Source organism: Herpailurus yagouaroundi, unplaced genomic scaffold (genome assembly GCF_014898765.1).
Source record: "Herpailurus yagouaroundi ecotype Mexico unplaced genomic scaffold, PumYag 180, whole genome shotgun sequence".
Taxonomy (NCBI): Eukaryota; Metazoa; Chordata; class Mammalia; order Carnivora; family Felidae; genus Herpailurus; species Herpailurus yagouaroundi.
In genome coordinates, this window is record NW_024412411.1 from 8258848 (window position 1) to 8272249 (window position 13402).

At 48.3% G+C, this 13402-nt stretch overlaps 1 protein-coding gene across 6 annotated transcripts in view; it reads right to left on the reverse strand.

Moving 5' to 3' along the window:
- TENM4 (teneurin transmembrane protein 4) overlaps positions 1-13402 on the reverse strand; it is a 2953639-nt gene that overhangs the window by 404237 nt on the left and 2536000 nt on the right. Inside the window, exon 1 of one of the 6 annotated variants that reach the window (XM_040489708.1) lies at positions 3862-3879. The exons of the other annotated variants lie outside the window; for them this stretch is intronic. The gene's annotated coding sequence lies outside the window, so the exon portion shown is untranslated. Of the gene's footprint in view, positions 1-3861; positions 3880-13402 lie in introns of those variants that run through there. 6 annotated transcript variants of the gene reach the window in all.

Consider the following 13402-nt stretch of genomic DNA (forward strand, 5'->3'; position numbering starts at 1 on the left):
ACACACACACACACACACACACACACACACACACACGTTGAATTCAAAGTACTCTGTCAAAGGCTTCAAGTTCTGTAGTGCAATGATCGCAAAGCCCTTTGGGGAGGAATCGAGAGGGGTCCTTGCAGCAGACAAAGTTTGTTTGCAAAGGTATCCCAGAAAGGGATGCCCAGTTGCAAAGCAAGGGAGAAAGAAGTGGCTTTGGCAGAATTTCACTTATATCTCTGTGTATGCAAGCCTCAAAGAGGTGGAGGGAAAGGCCCATAATGATGGGAAAACCCTAACTGCCTGAAGCTGCCACCATTTCCAATAATTAAAGGCAGACTTAATAGATATTAGGGCCCTCTTTCCAGCAGCTGGGTGGTCAGGCAATTTTTATTTCAATAATTAGCTGCTGTAAGTCACACGGAGCTGGAGACAGATAAAGGCAGGGCCAGGCTCTCACGGAGCTAATTGTGCCCAGAGTCCTACACGCCTAATCAAGCCTTGCGCTGCTCGTATCCCTTTCATCCAAGGCCTCAAAGGACCTCGCCATCGGTAATTAAGTCTCATAAGTGCTGCAAGGAAAGGGATTCTCCTTGATGGTCTGGATGAGGAAGAGGCTGCTGGGGTGGAGGTGGGGCAGGCAGCCAGGTGGCTGGCCCCAGGATGAGGAGAGAGCAGGAACAGGCCCCAGCCTCCGAGCCTGGGCCCTTCAAGCCTTTGGCTACTGTGTACTCTACCCTTAGGCAGGAAAACTCGCAGACCTTGTGGCTTCAATGGCCACCTCCTGTTGAGTCTGGCTCAACCTGCCCCAAACTGGAGACAGCCCAGATGGCCACGGAAAGCCTTTCCAAATGTATCAACCTGGATGGTCTCTGGTTGATGTATTTGTTAGACACACAAGGTCAGGCAGGGGTCATTCAGATACCACTCTCCTAGAGTCTTAGAATTAGAGAGGAACATAAAGGATATTAGTCACCCAAGCCCCATCTGAAGCTTGGAATCCTGCTGTGAGTCCACATGAACACCAGTAAGGTTTTGCTTGATCTCGGATGATGGGGCATTCACTCCTGACACATTTCATCCTCTAAGCAGTGGCCTTCAAAGGTTAATAATTCTTCTCCTTCCTCCTCCTCTTCTTCTTCTTCTTCTTCTTTAATGTTTTATTTATTTTTGAGAGAGAGAGAAACAGAGCTCGAGCGGGGGAGGGGCAGAGAGAGAGAAGAAGACACAGAATCGGAATCAGGCTCCAGGCTCTGGGCTGTCAGCACTCACAGACTGCGAGATCATAACCTGAGCCGAAGTCGGACGCTTAACCGACTGAGTCACCCAGACGCCCCTTCAAAGGGTCTTTCTGGTGGCAAAAGCTAGAATTTACTGATTTCCAGAGGCTTCTTGCTGGTCCTAACTCTGCCTTAGAACCTCGCAAACAAGCCTAATCCCTTGCCCTGCCCCCGCTCTAACCCCAGAATAAGATTTCTCTTTCTCAGGCTTCAGAAAGCAGTGGAGCACAGTGGTAAAAAACACGAGCTTTACATGAAGAGCACAACCCAAAAAGAAAAAAAAAATTGATAAACTGGACTTCACTGAAATTCAAACCTGTGTTCTGTAGAAGACTCCGTTACTAGGATGAAAAGAAAATATTTGCAAACTGTATATCCAACAAAGGTCTAGCATCTAGAGTACACAAAGAGTTCTCCAAACTCAACAGTAAACAACAACAACAACAACGACAACAATGACAACAAAAAACCCTCAAACAGCCCAATTAGAAAATGGCCAAAAGACACGAGCAGATATTCACCGGGGAGGATACACAGATGGCAAATGAGCACATGAAAAGATGCTCAACATCACCGGCCGTCAGGGACATACAAATGAAAACTACAATATCCCCACGTACCCATCAGAGTAGCTAAAAGAAAGAATAGTGATAACTCTAAATGCTGGCAAGGATGCAGAGAAACTGAAGTGCACACACATTTCTGGGAGGAATATAAATTAGTACAGACCCTCAAAAACACTTTGACACTTTCTCATGGAAATAAACACGCAATTACTGCACAATCTAATGACTTCGCTTTGAGTGTTTATTTCTCAGAAGTGAAAACTATGCTCACACAAAAACCTGTACAACAATGGTTGTAGAGGCTTTACTCATTATAGCAAAAACACTGGACAGTCCGGATGTCCTCCGACAGGCAAATGGTTAAATAAAGGGAACACCATGGAATACTATTCAGTGAGAAAAATGAATGACTAACGATATTGACTCTCTAGAGAATTATGCCGAGTGAAAACAAACACAATCACAAATATTATGTCTTATATGATCCCATTTGTGTAACATTTTTGACATGACCAAATGTTGGAAATGGAGAACAGATCAGCAGCTGCAAGGGGTTAGGGATGGGGCAGGGGTGGGAAGGAGGTGGGTATGGCTATAGAAGGGCAGTGTGAGAAATCCTGTGGTGCTGGAAAGGTCCGCTATCTTGACTGGACACACTAAGCTACAGGTGATAAAACAGTACAGAAGTAAACACACACATACACACCAGTAGGACACATGTAAAACTGGGGAAATCTACATATAATGAATGCATTGTACCAATGCCCCCATCCTGGTTGTGATATCTGCTCTCCTACTGATGTTGTGCAAAATGTTACTGCTGCAGGAAACCTGGGTAAAGAGTACCCAGAATACCTCTGTATTATCTTTTACAACTGCCTGTGAGCTACAATTACCTTTATAGAAACTTCAATGATAACAATAGGTTTTGTGAGTCCAGAAGACCGGGGCTTGAATCCTGAACCTACTAGGTACTTCCTGTGCAACTCTGAACAAAGAAACTATCTGAGACTCAGTTTCCTCATCTGTAAAATGAAGATAGAGTCCAACATCTTACATGGCTGTCCTGAGGCTGACATGAGGCAAACCTTGGGAATGTTCTTTAATTCTGTACCTGGTGCATAAATAAGTATTCAATAAATAACGATAATAGATGTTACAAGATAATACAGGAAAAATGGCCCTGTGCCTTCTCCTAATTCAGTGCCCACTCACCTTCCTTCCACCCTGGCCATCCTTCTCTGAAAAAGTTCCTTTTGATCAAGATCACTCTTTAAAATACCAGGGTTAAAAGCTGCGATGCAGTGTCAGTATCAGCGATGCTCTGACATCTTAGTATTTCTAGCCACGTTGCCATACTTTACATGGGTTTGTTTTTGACCAATCATTAGCTGCTCATTTTCTGCGTCATGTATTTCCCCCCAATAACGTAGTGAGCTGCTCAGATCCATAGTCACTTAACAATTCTTAATCATGTACTATGTGCAGGTACAACAAACACCACCGGTGTGGTATCACGTAACGATCACAAAGTCCTTGGGATAACTGGGGACGTTAGGTGTGGTGGGAGACTACTATAGCAATGACACCTCCCTGTATTTTACCCTTGTGCAGTCTCCCACACTGACTCCCGGGTTGTCCATTTTGCACTGGCTGAGGGGCCCAGGGGACATTAGCAAACGGGATTCAGAAGCGTGAAATACCCTTGAGTTTTGGGTTTGCCTTCTCTGGCTACTTTTGGAAAACATCTATCATATAAAGAGACTCAGGCTGGCCAGCTTGTTGCTAGAGGCAGAGGGCTGAGCCTATGAGACCCCTGGAGATTGCAGCCTCATGAGTGAGCTCAGAGTAAAATTGGCTGAACCACCTAGCTCTGCCCAGCCTAAATTACTGACTCTTAGAAACCAATAAATGGTCATTTTAAGCTGCTATGATTTGTGGTGGTATATTACATGGAAAGGCTAACTAATGCATATATTATAATTCCCATGTTACAGATGAGGAAAGTGGGGCTCAGATCATTGAATTACCTTTAAAAATAAGAGGAAAGGGCTCCTGGGTGGCTCAGTCGGCTAAGCATCCAGCTCTTGATTTTGGCTCAGGTCATGATCTCACGGTTTTTGAGTTTGAGCCCCCGGTCAGACTCTGTGCTGGCAGTGTGGGGCCTGCTTAGAATTCCGTCTCTCCCTCTCTCTCTTTCTCTCAAAATAAATAAATAAACTTAAAAAGAAAAAAAGAGGAAATGTCATGAGAACAACAAGGATAATGGCTAATGTTTAAACAGTATTTCGGAGCTTATAAATTTCTTCTACATGTTTGTGTGATTTAAATTCATCAGCCTCTACTCTTTTTGGAAAGGTATCAACGTGATATTTATATTGTATTTATATTTCAGTAGTTGCTTAATTACATGCTCCAGACTGTATGGAGATAGGGATCACGTCCATCTCGTTCAGCATTGTTCAAACTTTGAGCCTTGCAAACAGTGGGCACTTAATAAATAATGACTGATTAACGGAACAAACACTTCTGAGTAACTATGTCATGGTCCTGTATTAGATAAGAGGACTGATGTTCACAGAGGTGAAGTTCCTTGTTTCAAAGTCGCACAGCTACCAAGAGGCAGGGCTTAGATGCAGCCTACGTCTTTTGACTCAAAGTGCAAAGGTTTGCCTTAAATTCTCTGCGTATCCCGAGGGTGAGACAGACAAGGAAATGAATAACTACCCCACAGTTAGGAGGGAATGTTGTTGGATGAATTCCACATGTTTAAGGAATGCCAATCCCCATGCTAAGAGGATTCTGATCAAACCAAGCTTCCAGCTGAAGCAAAAATATGTTGCAGCATGAACCCCAGTGCCTGGGATCAAAGATGCCTGTTGGCACAAATCCCACGTCAGCGTGTACCATCCATCCCCCAACCCCCACAGGGCACCCCAATCCAACACAAAACTCTCCAGCAAACATAGGAACACTGAACAGCTCTGCCCTTGGCCCTAGGCCAGGCCGCGTGCTCCTTAGCGAGGGACCGTTAGGTATGAGGGATGAGCCCTTCAATCTCCTGTTCCAGGAGCCCCCTTCCTTCTACCTGGTCTTTCCCCACTGCCCACGACACAGAGATGACATTCTCAGAATGCTCTTATCGGCTCTGCCCTGGGAGCCCCAGACTCTAGCCGAGGAGGTTCTGTTTACCCTCCCAGCCACCACCAGGAACAGAGGAAGGAACAGTACACCTCCTAGGCTGCCCCGGCACCACGGTGGGCTCACACAGACTCAGCAGAGCCTCTCCACCTTCCCACAGAGCCCTGGGCCTGTCTTCTCCGTGGGGAAGCTCTGGCCTTTGGCCCCTCTGCTGGCTAGTGTTACACATGGCTCACTGCAGTCCGGGCTTCTTGGGGCCACTCACTTTGTTCTCTTGATTGTGGCTCTATATTCGGTTTCATTAAGAAACTGCTTGTCACTCTGTTAATTCTGGGGGTTTTGGGTTGTTAACCTCAGTTCACTGTAGCAGTCTTTCTGGCTCCTCCAGCCAGGAGAGGAAGTAAACCGGGGCTATGCACTCCTCTCCAGGGCTGGAACACAGCGGGGTCACGGCAGCTGGGGCCCAGCCTGGCCCGTACTAGCCAGCACCAGCCCAGATTTGTCTAGTATGGTGTTTCTAATGCAAAGTCCCTTCTCATCTCAAAAAAGTCATGGAGACCCCGAATGCTGAATGCACATCCTCTCCGTCCCCAGCTTACAGAAGAGGACATTCCCCGGCAGACGGAAAGTCATACGTAGTAGCTAAGAACCAGAATGCTAGGGTTCAAATCCCAGCTCTATCACTGCCCAGCCGTGTGCCCTGCACATGTTACTCAACCTCTCTGTGCCTCTTACGTGAAGTAGTTATAGTCACTGCCCCTAGCAGACAGGGGTACTCGGTGGATTGAATAAGTTAATATGTGTAAAATACTTAGAACAGACTTAGCACTTGGCTGCTATGATGATGATGATAAGATATTTCATTCCAGCCCAGGTGCAGCTCTGGATTTCTCTACCCCACACATACTGCTGCCTTCAGACAAAATGCCCCTGTTGAGCATATATATTCATTCATTTAGTCACTGAACAAACATATACTAGGAACCCATGATGTGCCCGGATCTACGCTGGGGTGCAAGGTGACAAGGGTTTCAGTATTATCCCAGAAAGACAGAAAACACACCATTGTTTTAACTGATGTTAAACTGGCATTCCAGTTTGAATCTCAGCCTTGCATTTACTAGGTACGAGTCAAGTCACATGGGGCCTCACTTTCCTGATCTGGAAGATGGGGAGTTATTTATACCCTTGCCATCCTGCCTTTCGTGAGGACCCCCATGGTCATCTGGGGGCCTGGACAGAGGGCGAGTGACGGTGTCTCCTCTGAGCTCCGGCTCGCAGGAGGGGAGTGGTCCCTGAAGCAACGGCCTGTGCAGTCAATGTGCAGTCCTGTGCTTCCCCAGAAACTCGAGCTCTCTTCAGAGAGAGGGTTTTAATTGGCTTAGGCTCTGTGCCCACTCCAAGGGAGCATCACGAAGCAGGGATTAGCCCCCTAGGAGGGCCAGGCCCCACAGACAGGCCAAGTGGCTGGAAACCAGCCTGTCTGCCTCGACCTCCCAGTGTTACTCCAGAGATGGGCTGCCTTTCCCTCTCTTCCCATCCCCGAAGGGCAAGGGAATGGTGTTGAAATCAGACCCTTGAGCTGAGAAGCAAATGGGAAGGGCCTACAGATGATGTTTAGCACAATCTAGAAAAAGCTCAGGCTTAAAGTTCACAGTTTGTGACAAACAATTGGATTTACCACCACTGGGGCTGCACGGAGAAAACATAATGCTGGGGTCTTTCCTGGACTGGGCACTTTATAGTTTATATGTCACTGCCAATCACACTACTTCTGTTCACACTGTCCTGCTCGGAGAAGTGGGTTTTATATCTTTATTTCAGCAAGGAAGTGTGACAGGCAGACAGGGATGTGGGGTGCTGGCTTAGGAGAACTGACTTTGATAAGTGGTTTTGTGATCCCAGGCCAATGACAATAACATCTAACATCCGAATGATGAATACAAACCAAACAGTCGGTCTCATTTACGGGGCACCGAGCATTTACGGGGTGCCTGATAATACTTGTTGGCCAAATTATTGCCATTTTATATAATTTGTGGCTCAGAAGGGGCAAGGATCTGCCCTAAGTCACACAGCTTTACAAGGGAGCTAGGATTCAGAGCCCCACATGGAGAGTCTCATCTTTTTGAGCTGTATCTCAGAGCTGATCTGATAAAGATCAGCTGTGTTCAGAGGTTAGAAGTGTCACAGGAACAGGTGGGTGTAGCTTTGAAACTGTGAAGCACTATGCAAATATTTGTTATTCTTGTTGAGGAAATTAAGGCTTCGAGAGGTGAAACGATACGTCTAAGGTCACCCAGCTGGCAAAGAGCAGACCGGGACTTGATCCCAATGTTCTAATGCCCACTGTCCCTTCCACTGGGCTGCAGCTGCCATCTGGAACACCTGCCTACACAGAACAAGGGCTACATATCTGCAGGAGCAATCAGGCTGATGATATTTAAATACGTGGCTATTTGAAAAATACAGCGACACGCAGTTGAGAATAAATGCCAAACCTCTAACTGGTTAGGAATACCACCTGGGGGCACAGAGATTTGTCAGCCTGACTGACGCTTCCTGCTTTCATGCAATGTGCAGAGACACTCATGCAGAAGCAAGGCAGGCTGCGAGCTGGCAACAGTGAGCGGGAAGAGGGCCACACGGCTTAGAAAACAGCACTGGCATCCAGTGCCTCACTCATTCTGTGTCGCATCCCTCTGCAGGGAAGATTTGTTATTCCTGTTTTCTTGATGAGACGCCAAGGCCTGGAGAAGCTCAAGACTTATCCAAGGTTGCACAGTAATAAATGCCTGAGCTGGAATCTAAACCCACAACTGTCTTAGTCTAAAAATCTTGACTCCGTCACCTGCCCATCTCTGCTGTCTACGCCACCTTTGCTGCTTGGGAGGGAGGTGGTAATATGTGTCTGGTGCTCTGGGATCTTAGTCCCTTGGTCCGTTCTCCTTGGGACCTGCTGGCTCACATGTCTACTTCTGTGCATCATCTTTCCCCCACTGCCAGCATGACCCTGTGCTGCACACAAGGAACCCTGAGAAGGTCTTTGTTCATGGTCCTATCCCGAAGGACTGCGCTGTCTAGTAGGGGAAGCTGAGCCAGAAGTAGATAGTCTCCATTCAAGATCCTGCAGAGGGGTGGCCTCGTGCAGTCTGGAGGTGGGGGAGGAGTCAGGCTGGCTTCCTGAGGGCACTGATACTTCCAAGGGTCTGGGCTGCAGTGGGAATCTGCCAGTCATTGGGAAAGGGGAAGAAGGGGAAGGAATGGGGTGTCAGGTACCAAGCCCTGACCCCTGTGCCAACCAGGGCACTACTTGTTTTTTTATCTGATTCACATATTGGGCCTCCATTTAGGATTTCATTTAAGCAATCAGATCCTTGGCCAAAAACAAGTTAGAAAACCAGTGCCTTAAGACATATTCTCAGTTTAGATTGGCCCAAAAGAGTGTTTTATATAGTACTGGCTTATCAGCCTGGCATAACTTGAGTCATCTCTTCTTCCTATTTTCTCATTTTAAAAGTCTATCATAAATGGCTAATTTATTCCTTTACATGTATCTATTGATTATCCGTTATGAGCCAGAAACCATCTCAGGAGCTGGAGATATAGAAAAATACATCTGTTATCCTGTTTGCATCCTTCTACCCTGCTGGAGCTTCTTCACAGCTTTTGAGGTGATTGTTCTAAGAAGAAAATCAGACTATAATCATGTCCCTGTGCACAACCTTCAATGGTCCCCCATTGCCTAAAGTGTTGCTGTTCCAAGTGCAGCCTTGAACTACAAACAGATCAGCAGCACCCTGATTTCCAGGAGCTTGTTAGAAATCAGAATCTAAGGCGCCACCTCAGACCTACTCTTATCAGAATCTGAAATCACATCCCCAGGTGATTCATGACTTTGGGATCTGAGACTCATAGGACTGTAGGATGTTAACATGGCCCTTCACACCCTGATACCTGTGTTACCTGTACTGTCTCATCTCCACCCTCTTTTCTCAGACATATTACACTCAGTGTCAGACTGCTCAGCCCACCTGTCCTCTCCTGCCTCCAAGCCTTTGTACCCATGGGGCCCTCTGCCTAGAACACTCCTCCCCCCACACTGGCTGCCAGCTATAATTCCTTCCCTTCCCGGAAAGCAGACTCAAATCCTACTGGAGCTTCCTCAGATCCCTTCTCCCCTCCCACCTGCCAGATGACTTCATTGCCCCATTATCCCATCACTTTCCAGCCAACCCAACGTCTGAGCATCTGCTAGAGAGCTCAGTGCTCTGGAATTTGTGTCTGTCATTTAGGTGGATGCCTGTCTCCTTCAAAAGATGAGGAGCCCTGGGGCAAGGGATGGGCCTTTCCTTCTTTATATCCACCCAATCTCTGTGCTGCCAATCAGTGGGGATGCAGACAGGATTCAGAGTCTGCCCTGAGGAGCACCCGTCTGGCGGGGCAGACTGGCTTTCAAAGCTATGAAGGCCAATCCGTGTTCTCGATACAGGTTTGTGGCGATGAAGATGGTCACTGAGCTGAGCCATTTTCAAGGCCAATGGATCCAGGTGCCTTTGCTCTTTGGGCAACTGGTCACTGGATCCCCTTCCTCATCTCTCTTCCCATCAGACCTGATCATCATCCCCCAAAGGGGCATGCCTGGAAAGGGGTGATCCTCCTCTTTTGTAAGTAAAGCAAGGAATCGGTGGCCAAGTGCTATTATTCCCATCCTGTGCACCAGGGGGCAAGTGAATAAATTAATCAAAGCCCCCAGTGACAGCATGAGGACTAATTAATTAATTAAGGAAATTCATTACTTAATATATCCATGGAACATTTACCGAATGCCCATGTTGTGCCAGGCTATTGAACTAGATATCTGGGACACAAAGATGTGTGACTTCAGCTCCCCGCCCTCAGCTGAGGTCAACCTCTCAGCTCAGAAGAGGCACCTTTGAGAGTCTGGAGGACTGGGGTCTATTGCTTACCGCCCTGCCAAGTCACCCCACTTCTCAGACCTTCATTCTCCTCATCTGTAATATGGGGATTTACAATCCCTGTGTTGTCTTACAAACTTGAGAGGCTCAAACAGAATCACAAATCAAAGTGCTTAGTAAACTGTAAAGTGCTATACCACTGAGGTAGACTACTGCAAGTGGCCAACCCCAGAACCATTCTCCACCCCCTTTCCCAAGCTAAGGCAGCCCAGTTTTGTTTGGGAAATCAACATGCTCAGCCCCAGGCAACATATCATGATTTCGCAAAGGCAATCAAGCCCATTTTCTCTTTGGCACATGCTCTATTTCCCAGCTTCCCTTACACTAATGATAACCATACGACCCAGTTCTGGCTACCAGACGAAAAAGGAAGTCCACTGGCAGAGGAAGCTTCTTTTTTTTGTGGGGGGAGGTGTTGTAGGGGACACAACCCATCTCCTTCTTATTCTTGTCTTAAACATGGTGGCCATCTTGGGACCATGAAGCGACAGGTATGAGGACTGAACAATCACTTTGTAAGGATGGTGGAGTGGATCCACGTTCCTTTCTCACTTTCTCAGTTCCTGAGGTGCCCACCCCACTCCAGGCCCCATCCTCCTTCTCCTGTGTGGTGGCTACAGCCTCTAACCAGATGCTGTCTGATGATAAACTCTGAGGGTCAAGCTGCTAAGTTGGAAAAGTACGGGGAGCTGCTGATCCTGCAAAAAGGTAGTTATGGTCCTATGTGGAAAGTCTTTGGAGCAAACAAGAGGGGGGCACCAGCCAGGTGGGAACAGATTAGAAGCAGAAAAAGCTGGGGAAGGGGTTGGAACTATCCCCTTGTCTGTTTCATAGGTGCAAATCTCATCTGCACAATTGTCCCAAAGACAGGGGTCATGCTGTCTCCTCTTAGAGCCTCCACGGCTCTGAACTCAATAAACACCCACTCATCACAATGCACATGAGTGTGTCTACTGAATGAGGCACATCTCTTGCCTCATTTAGTTCTATCAAGAGCCCTTATTTTATAGATAAGGACACTGAGAGTGCAGGAGGTGACATGACTTGCCCAGGGTCACATACTTGAATCAAGGCCAGGCCAAGTCAGGTCTTCCTCATGGAAGGCCAGTGCTGTCCAACATGGTGGCCACTAGCCACGCACAGCTGGTTAGATCAAAATTTCAAATTAAAACGGCATAAAATGCAGTTCCTCAGTCACACCAGACACATTTCAAAAGTACAAAGGCCACATGTGGATACAGTGCAGACACAGAACATTCCCATCACGGCAGAAAGGGCTGTGGGAAAGCATGGGTTCAGAAGCTTGGGTTAATCAGAGACTAATCCATAGGTTCCCGCCTGGAGAGGGTACAGGGATCATCCCTGCACAGTGATCCAAGCATGGGGTCCAGAGGCAGACAGCCTGGATGTCTGGGTTGAGGAAGAAGAAAGGAAGGGAGAGAATGTTCTCTGAGGGCTTACAGTACACTGGTCCCTGGGCAGCGCGCCTTACATCTGCTAGCTCATTTAGCCCTCACGCCAACTCTACACCACGCCGCTTATTAGTCCCGTGTGTCACGTGGAGAAACTGAAGCTCCTGTCTGCGCAAAGACTGGTGTAAGGTCACACACCCGGATCTGACTCCAAACCCAGGCCCGTCTGCCATGCCTCTCTCCTCTAGGGTGCCAGGTTTGAAGGCACTTCCTCCCCTCTGTATTTTCTGAAGGGAAGAGATGAATCTTTTCATCAAAGGAGAACCAAATTCCATTAGGGGTGGGGGTTGGAGGTGGGTGGGCATTGCCCACATAGGCCCAGAGGCAGGCCCCTTCAGGGTAGTTCTGACTGTCTCCCTAGCCTGGGAGGCCAGGTCATAGGGCAAACTCATTTTTTCCTGGGCCTCCCTTCCTAGGCTGGGCTGTTGTTATCAGAGACCTCTGTAAATCAGGCCCCAGTCACCCCTGGAGACTCCAGACCACGGGGGACGAGCTCCTGCTGTAAGAAGATCAAGCTGTTCAGGCTCTCCCAGGGAGCTTGTGGAAGCTTCAAAGGCTGAGGCCTGATTTACGAGACTGCTGGCGGCTCCATGCTGTCCCGGATCAGTGCCTGCACACCAGCTCCAAGCTGTGCAACAGTCCAGGGTTGGGTCAAGAGATCGGAGGCCAGACCCGGCTCGGGGCCGGGCCTGTTCTTTCTTGCACACGTGATGGCTTGGAGTTAGCCGCACCTGGTGGCAGATGCGTCTCTCTCCAAGCTCTGGATCGGCCTGGGCATTGTTGGTCCTGCCTGACAGAAGATGAGGAGAGAGGGTGAAAAAGTAGGGCCTGGCCACTCTTGGAAATGGGGTCCAGCTGCCGACAGGAAGCTCAGCCTACAGAAGCTGCCCTATGGCTTGGCTCCAGTCTTCACGGCAACCCTTCCAGGGAGCTGTGACTCTCCCCTCTTTATAGGAGGAAGTGTAAGCTCAGAGAGGTCAAGTGATGTGCCCAGGTAGTAAGCAGCAGGGCAAGCATTTGAACCCAGGTCTGCCATCAAAATCCCTGCTTCTTGTAGCCTGCAGAATGCACAGTGCCCCATGCTTGGCAAGTCTTTCTTGACAATCAAAGAACAACACTCACCACTTACTAATCTCATAGGGAGGATGCATTTCTTTATATTCTCCCAAGCTCTTTCATAAGTTTGCATGAGCGAGAAGAGACTGTCTGATCCATCCCTGGGAAGTGGTAAAATGAAATGAGCCCCCTTGCCAGGGTGGACATCTGGGCCTGCAGCCTGCCAGGAATGCCGTGGGCAGGGTGACTTCCTGAGGTGTCTTCCAGCCTGCAGCCCCTACAGGGACTGGCCTGGCCCTCCTCACGGGAGCGGAGCACACTCCCCACTGCTTACTGAAGCCTATTTCTGCAGTTCCAAACAATCGCACTTCTGCTTGCCAGGTAAACACACCCACCGAGGAGGTGCCAGGACAGCCAGTTTTCACAGTTTCTCTCGGTAACCTGGCAAAGTAAGTATTTTTACCTGATTTGCAGAAGCCCAGAGGGGTTAGTGCCCACAGTTAGTAAGTAGCAGAGCTGGGGTCCCGCTGTATTTGCTTCTAGCCCCGTATGCCCCCATCATAGCATCTAGTCTCTAATGACTGGCCAGTGTTGGTTCGCCCTGTGAAGGTCTAAGATGTGCCCCACGACCTGCTGCCTCTGCTTCTCTGCCAGCTGGTGACTCACATCAGAGTAGATGTCACAAGCATGGATTCTACAGTCAGAGCCTGGGTCTGGATCCCAACATGGCTTCTTACCAGCTGTGTGACTTTCTAGAAGCAACTTGACCTCTCTGAGTCTGTTTCCTCTTCTGCAAAATCGGGACACTGCCCGTGTGTCTCAGGGGCCTGTTGTGAGGAGAATCATCCCCAGGAAGCATGTAGCACTCCACCAGCTTTTGCTAAGCAGTGGACAAATGTTGACTGTCACCATCGCTTTGCTTC